We start from the raw sequence: 9,235 nt of genomic DNA, 5'->3' as shown, positions 1-9,235 counted from the left end.
TACAGACTTGCATCATCACATCTTTAATCAGCATATTGAGCGACTTGAATTATGTAAAATGTAATAATGAAACAAAAAAAATTTCCTTTTTATTTCGACACTGTTTGTTTCGATTTCACATCTCGATGCAATCGTACTATTACCAGCATGTTACCAGCATTACTTTTATCTTTTCAACTTTTTTAGATTGCAACAGACTGAGCTTGCAAAATATCTACATATTTACAGCGTTATAATTCTGTCTCAATGGTAACGGAATAGTGGCTAGCATTTTAAAACTGACGAGACAAGCAAAATAAGTGTTATGTAAGCGTTTTATTAAGTGTTCTTGGTTTTGAATGATCCTCGATGATTTTGAAATTTTTTTCTAAGACAAATTGGTTAGCAACTATAAAACTTGCTGAGAACCTGCATATACATAGTCATATCTCAAGAACGAATTGAGATATCACGATGAAATTTAATAGAGATTTAATGTGCCATAAATAATTTCTTAATTTCTCTAAACCTCGTTGTTATCATTTTTTAGCCTCAACTCTGCATTTCTCTTTTTATTTTAAAAATTGATTTTTAGATAGTCGTATCTCAAGAACGCATTGAGATATCATGATGAAATAAGGTGCATTTTAACGCAAATTTGATACAAAATTAGTATGCCATAAATAATTTTTCAATTTCAAAAAACATCGTTGTTATGATTTTTTAAACTCAATTCTGCAGGTTAGATTGTTATGAAATTTAAGAATACCAATCTAAAACATCCTATCTTACGAACAAATTGAGATATCACGATGAAACAATCAACATTTTAAAGCAAATTTAATCGAGATTTAAAGTGCCATAAATAATTTCTTAATTTCTATGAACCTCGTTGTTATCATTTTTTAACCTCAACTCTGCATGTCTATTTTTATTTTAAAAATTGATTTTTAGATAGTCATATCTCAAGAACGAATTGAGATATCAAGATGAAATAAGGCGCGTTTTAAAGCAAATTTAATACAGAATTAGTCTGCTATAAATGATTTCTTAATTTCAAAGAACATCGTGGTTATGATTTTTTAAACTCAATTCTACAACTTAGATTGTTATGGAATTTAAGAATACCAATTCAAAAAATCCTATCTTAAGAACGAATTGAGATATCACGATAAAACAATCAACATTTTAAAGCAAATTTAGTCGAGATTTAATGTGCCATAAATAACTTCTCAATTTCTATGAACCTCGTTGTTATCATTTTTTAACCTCAACTCTGCATCTCTATTTTTATTTTAAAAATTGATTTTTAGATAGTCGTATCTCAAGAACTCATTGAGATATCATGATGAAATAAGCTGCATACTAAAGCAAATTTAATACAGAATCAGTCTGTCATAAACAATTTCTTAATTTCAAAGAACATCGTTGTTATGATTTTTTAAACTCAATTCTGCAGGTTAGATTGTTATGGAATTTAAGAATACTAATCTAAACATCCTATCTTAAGAACGAATTGAGATATCACGATGAAAAAATCAACATTTTAAAGCAAATTTAATCGAGATTTAAAGTGCCATAAATAATTTCTTAATTTCTATGAACCTCGTTGTTATCATTTTTTAGCCTCAACTCTGCATCTCTATTTTTATTTTAAAAATTGATTTTTAAATAGTCGTATTTCAAGAACGAATCGAGGTATTATGATGAAATAAGGCACACATTAAAGCAAATTTAATACAGAATCAGTCTGCCATAAATGATTTCTTAATTTCAAAGAACATCGTTGTTATGATTTTTTAAGCTCAATTCTGCAGGTTAGGTTGTTATGGAATTTAAGAATACCAATCTAAAACATCCTATCTTAAGAACGAATTGAAATATCACGATGAAACAATCAACATTTTAAAGCAAATTTAATCCAGATTTAATGTGCCATAAATAACTTCTCAATTTCTATGAACCTCGTTGCTATCATTTTTTAACCTCAACTCTGCATCTCTATTTTTATTTTAAAAATTGATTTTTAGATAGTCGTATCTCAAGAACTCATTGAGATATCATGATGAAATAAGCTACATACTAAAGCAAATTTAATACAGAATCAGTCTGTCATAAACAATTTCTTAATTTCAAAAAACGTCGTTGTTATGATTTTTTAAACTCACTTCTGCAACTTAGATTGTTATGAAATTTAAGAATACCAATCTAAAACATCCTATCTTAAGAACAAATTGAGATATCACGATGAAACAATCAACATTTTAAAGCAAATTTAATCGAGATTTAAAGTGCCATAAATAATTTCTTAATTTCTATGAACCTCGTTGTTATCACTTTTTAGCCTCATCTCTGCATCGCTATTTATATTTTAAAAATTGATTTTTAAATAGTCGTATCTCAAGAACGCATTGAGATATCATGATGAAATAAGATACATTTTAAAACAAATTTGATACAGAATTAGTATGCTATAAATGATTTCTTAATTTTAAAGAACATCGTTGATATGATTTTTTAAGTTCAATTCTGCAGGTTAGGTTGTTATCGAATTTAAGAATACCAATCTAAAACATCCTATCTTAAGAACGAATTGAGATATGACGATGAAACAATCAACATTTTAAAGCAAATTTAATCGAGATTTAATGTGCCATAAATAATTTCTTAATTTCTATGAACCTCGTTGTTATCTTTTTGTAACCTCAACTCTGCATTTCTATTTTTATTTTTAAAATTGATTTTTAGATAGTCGTATCTCAAGAACGCATTGAGATATTATGATGAAATAAGGTGCATTTTAAAACAAATTTGATACAGAATTAGTATGCCATAAATAATTTCTCAATTTCAAAAAACATCGTTGTTATGATTTTTTAAACTCAATTCTGCAGGTTAGATTGTTATGGAATTTAAGAATACCAATCTAAAACTACCTATCTTAAGAACGAATTGACACATAACGATGAAACAATCAACATTTTAAAGCAAATTTAATCGAGATTTAATGTGCCATAAATAATTTCTTAATTTCTATGAACCTCGTTGTTATCATTTTTTAACCTCAACTCAGCATATCTATTTTTATTTTAAAAATTGATTTTTAGATAGTCTCAAGAACAAATTAAGATATCGTGATGAAATAAGGCACATTTTAAAGCAAATTTAATACGGAATTAGTATGCCATAAGTGATTTCTTAATTTCAAAGAACATCGTTGTTATGATTTATTAAATCAAACTCTGCATGCTAGACCGTTGCTGATTTTAAGAATAAAAATTTAAAATATATCTTAAGAACGAAATCTGAAAAATTTTAAAGTAAATTTAATACAGACTTAATGTACCATAAATAATTTCTTATAAGTATACAAAAAACATCGTCGTTATGATTTTTAAAACCCAACTGTGTATTATTAAATTGCACTTTTAATTTGGGATTTTTGTGAAAGTCTACTTCACTTTCTAACGTTTACGTCAGAAGAACGTCTTCACGAACTTAAAAAACGTGTCTGCGGGTAGGTGAACCGTTGAAAACGGGTCACGTGTTTATCACAACATCGTTTTCACAGCACAAGTGTATATGTATAGTAAATCTGCCGTTTCCAAGTACATTTTTTCTTGACTCTACTTAAATTTATTGCGTTGTTTTGAATAATGTTACGCTATCTGAACGTAAATAATCTAGAAAGAAATTTTAAAAACTGTATAAAATAAAATGCTTAAAAAGAATGCGAAAAAATTGTCCAAGAAACAATGAGTGGTATGAAACAAAGATGGATGGAAGTAATTAAACCCTTGGCGTTTATAAATCGAGCTTAGATATATTTTGTCGTTAATTAATTCTTTGAAATGTCAGCTTTAGGGAGTAAATATACGTATTTTAATTACTTGCAAGTAAGTCATATTACTAAGGCTATCATAAATCTAAAAAACTTAAAAATGAGTCATAATCTTGAGTTACTTTAAAAAATAATTTTTTATTGATAATAATACATTATAAAATAAAATAAGAAATACAAACTTCTTAAAAACATTATATGTCCTTATAATGTATTTGTTAATTGGGTTGGAACCGTTTAAAGCATCTCTAATTGCTTGTTAGGTGTAAATTTTAATTGGTTTTGTATAACGAGAGACAAAAATTAATGACCTTTATAATGTCAATGCTGTAGTAATAATCATATTCATGAATCATGGCGAAACAAGCATTTATTTATATTTACTTGTGGGTTAGAAAAGCTTTTCAGCTTTAATTAATCCTTTGAAGTACCTACTGCCTTTGGAGGAGAATGTTAACTGGAAACGCCCTTAACCAGGGATTTTAATTGCTTGTTAGCAAAACCATATTATATTATATAATATAAAAAATTATAAGATAAGATGTAAAAAAAATATACGTATAATGATTCTAAAAAAAAATTGTTTACTCAAAATATGGTTAACTTTAAAGTAGGATGTATAAAAACAAACTAATTAAGTCTTTTTATCTTCATCTTTTCGTCTCTTCCATATGTAGTAAATACAGTATGCGCAGTTTATTTTAACCGATTTTAATCCACTCATTATATCTGCAAATCCAAAAAGCTCCTCTTCGTTACGGGATGGAAATTGGCGAAATTCATCGTGTTTACGATCGTAGTTCCAGCAGCAGTACTTGGAGCTTGATCCTACTCTGCGCCTGCGCAAAACAAAGGGTTTGCGGGGGGATCCCGAGTATGGATTTTGCCGTGTTCAGCTGTTTCCGACGTCACGGGCCCCACCAATTCGTATTTTAGAGAGAATCCCAAGCCGGTGTTTCTCTTCTCTTTTACAACCTACCTATACTATTATTCGTTTTTCCCTCTCCTTAATCAACCACCAACGCATGCCGTAAGAATTAAATAAGTGCATTAAATAGTAGCAAAAATAAAATAGATAAATTGTTGAATTTTTTTTTGAAATAGTAATTAATTGGTAGCGAAAATGGGATTGTACCTAATGTCTTTCGGTCTATAGAAAGTTCCTTTGCTCGTTAAGAGTTTATTAGGAGTTGGAGTATAAGAAAAAAAAGTATGAAAAGGGGGAAGGAATAACACGAAGGGAGGGGAATAAAAAACGAGGAGTGTTTCGCGTGGGTTGCGGAAGTGTGTGACTAAAATATGTAAGAAACCGTATCCGTATTTATTACCCGTATGACCGGAAGATTATTGGAAAGGCAATTTACGCAAGTTGTTAACGATGGAATTTTATTTATGCACACGGTTTCTGTAATCTATTCTGTAGATGATTACATTTCGATATATCTACTTATGTAGGTATGCATAATATAAACTCGTATTTTATTTCTTTGTGGAAGAAAATAACGTTATTTAATACCTACCATCATAACAAGCTGATGTTATAATATCATAATAAGTTTTGAATATTATTAGCTTTTATGGGTTGTACAATTAAAGAATTTAAGAGTAATTAGGCACCTATTTAGAAACGATTAGTGTAATGTATGGAAGTTTTAATCATTTAAAATAGATTAGGATTCAAAAATACTTAAATACATAAAGTCATGTTTAATGTAGCAACAAGATATATAAAAACTAATTTTTATTCAAAAATATTTATTATTTTTTACCCTGATGATGATCTATTAGTTGAAAAGTGGAAAACGTTTTAGCAAAAAGTGCTTTAACAGCATTTAGATTTAATGTAACCCCAACGGAATATCAACATTGATAGCATCAATTTTTAATAAAATAAGAGTTTAATATTGCATAAATGACACATAATTGGTATTAAAAAGACTTAAGACAAAATTTGTCTTCTGTAATTGCTGAAAAACACAATTTGATGTAGTCATTACATAGGATGGTGATTTTCAGTATTGATTCTAGTTTTTGGTAAGATATAAAAATTATAGTGTTTGGTGCTACAATGTACAGGGTGTCCAAATTTCGATGGGTTTGCAGGGTATCTCAGTTATTATGAAAGATAGAAACTTGCGGCTTTCACGAACCTGAGCTACTTTTTTGTGAAACTTACAATGGCGTAAACCAAATTTTCATACCCCTCTTCGTTTTTGATATACAGTGTTTGAAATTTACGATTTTCAGACACCTCCTGTATCTCGGCTATCCGGAAACTTAGTAAAAAAGTAAAAACAAGTTCTAATAGATTTTTTCACGTGGAATCCAATGATGCACGTAGAATTTTTCTAGTCATCACCGTTTTTGAGTTATAAACACAACTCAAATACTGAATACTCAACTTCTAAAATACTTAACTCTTTATAACTCAAAAACCGTGATGACTAGAAAAATTCTACGTGCACCATTGGATTCTACGTGAAAAAATCTATTAGAACCCGTTTTTACGTTTCCGGATAGCCGAGATACAGGAGGAGTCTGAAAATCGTATATTTTGAAACACTGCCTGTATATCAAAAACGAAGAGGGTTATGAAAATTTCGTTTGCGCCATTGTAAGTTTCACAAAAAAATAGCTCAGGTTCGCGAAAGCCGCAACTTTCTATCTTTCATAATAACTGAGATACCCTGCGAACCCATTGAAATTTGGACACCCTCTACATCTTGCGATCGAAGTAGCGCCTCAGCCGCAAGCAACCTCGGCAACATCGTTATCCTGTAATACAAGTAACTATTGAATGTTGAAACAGCAAAAAATTATTTCTACCGATTATGAGATAGTGAAGCCTAAGGCTATTCAATCGAAAAAAACTTAAAAATGAATCGTGATCGAGCTACTCGATCATTCTACTAGTAAGTGAAAATAAAACATCGTCATTTTGTAATACAAGTAACTATTGTAAGTCAAAACAGGGAAATTGTATTTCTGCTGATTTTGACACACTCAAGTCTAGGCCATAAAATGAAAAAACTTAAAAATGAATCGTGATCGAAGCTACTGCCTCGGCCGCAAGCGACCTCGGTTTCATTTTACCAGCAAACGCATGAATGTCAAGGAGGCAAAAATGTGTTTCTGGTGATTATGACACACTCAAGTCTAATAAAAGTCGCAATAAAACTTGACAAGCACAACCCGTTTTGGTATCAAACAGAAATGTTAACTCCTATCCAGATAGCTAGTGATCTAGATTTATTTATAAATCTATAAAATATCCTCACACTAACACCTGCCAAACTTGTCTAAATCAGTGGTGTCTTGTTCTTGAAACGACGATAAACATCATAATAACCACTTCTATTATAATTTTAACTCAATATAAAAAGACGAACTGTCAACACAAATATTTGGGCATATCTGCCATGAAGTAAAAGGGTTTTGAATGTAGACGAAAACGTGCAGGCTAAATAAGTACTTTAATTTTGGAGTTACGCTGAACGATTTAATCAAATCAATTTTTTGACCAATTATTAGCAATACATGATATCTCCACCCCAAAGAGGATTCAACTCATAAAGCTACATAATAATTATAGTAATCCCACTTAAAATGTTGTCCATCGCACGTTGTCGGCGATAATGACAGTAACTTAAAAGCCCAGCTTATTATGTGTATTTATGTATATAGCAAAAAAATGATGGCTAAATACACGATATTGTTATGTAGTAACATTATGTAGAACTCTGCTAATTTCGACGTTTACGTATCATCGCCAGGAGTTTAGCAACCAATGAAGAATTTCTGATACTTGCTCATACGTGATGCAGACATAACGAAATGTATTTCATAAAGGACAAAGACAAAGAGGGGTATTTCTCCTGATGCTGATACATAAAGATCGAAATCGGTAGAGAAGATCTATTCATTTGTTAAAATTATTTTTGTAAAATCAATTGATACACACAATTCAATCGACATTATACGCCTCATAATGACTTAAAGCAAAGATTTGTCAATAGATACTCGAATTCATTCGTTACAAAATCAAATCCATCACAACAATTCCTTTGTGAGAACACAATTCAAATCAATACGCTTCATTCGTTATCGTCGCCGCTTATAAATAATGATTCCGTTGATTTTTCCTTATCCGAGATTCAAACTCTTAAAAGCCTATCAGTTTGTCCGATACATTCAGCGATTCAAGACTAACCTTAACGTCTCATAAAGCTACAACATTCATCAAAATCTCGTCTATAGGTTGGAATCTAAACATTATATTTAATGTTGTTTAAGCTATGAAATAAACCTGGATCTCAAGATATTTGGAAAGTTCTGGTTATAACCGTACGTTGCTATAAGTTACCCACGAGTAGTTTTAATTTGTATCGCCACTTCTAAGAACTTGTACTTGAAGCACTTGGACTTGAAGAAGTTTGAATAAAGTAACGACATTTTGGCAATGATAAATTAGTTCACGTAATTTGTCCTTGATACTATTCCTGGAATAACGTACTTACTTTTCCGTTGAGTTGGGTTTGAGTTATAGAAAATAAACTTTTTTAATTTTCTGGTTTCACTCTGACGGGAATAATCCTTTGAGTTGCTAACGCGATCGAATAAGTTTCTCGTTTTGGGATTTTATTCAAATCATTCATCTAAAAGCATGGTTATTATTTCCATAATTTGTCTTTGTTTGGGTATGTGAAGTGCATTTATTATTGATTTCATAAAAATCATAAAAATTTGTTCCTTGCCTTCCTTCTAATGCATAACAAAAACAATCCAAAATATGGGATGTATTTGTATTCAAATACATTAAAAAAAAGTTCGAATCCAAGATAAATATTGCTGGGTTTTCATAACAGCTAAAATAACGATTTTTTGCATATCAAACCTTTCTAGGACAATAATATTTATATACAGTATGATCAAAATTATCAATCATTGGGATTAAAGGCAGCAATTGGCAAAAAAACATTCTAAATACACATCACAAAATATATCTTTATATAAATTGTGCAAAAAAATTGGAAGACAACCATTTGATGTTTTAACGCCGACAACGTTTTGTAACAATTTTATACACGGACGATAATAAATTCAACATCTTCGGGTCTGATGGACGACAAATGGTTCGGCATAAATCAACTACCGAATTCCACAAGGACAATTTGCCATTGTCAAACTCGATTGTGGGCATATAATTGTTTGAGGGACTATGTCATGTAATGAAGTCGGTATTCTAAATGATATTTTATTGAGATCTCGTTCTAAGATGCTTTCCCATCTTGTGCAGAGTCGGGATTTAAATCCAATCTTTGGCATATGGGAGTTACGAAAGCAAAATATTTCAAATAAAACAAACTTGAAATGGTGTCTTTAGGAATCATGAAAGTGGTTAATTCATATTGATCC

This window comes from Onthophagus taurus, chromosome 6 (genome assembly GCF_036711975.1).
Source record: "Onthophagus taurus isolate NC chromosome 6, IU_Otau_3.0, whole genome shotgun sequence".
NCBI classification, from domain to species: Eukaryota; Metazoa; Arthropoda; class Insecta; order Coleoptera; family Scarabaeidae; genus Onthophagus; species Onthophagus taurus.
Note: the sequence above shows the minus strand (reverse complement) of the source record.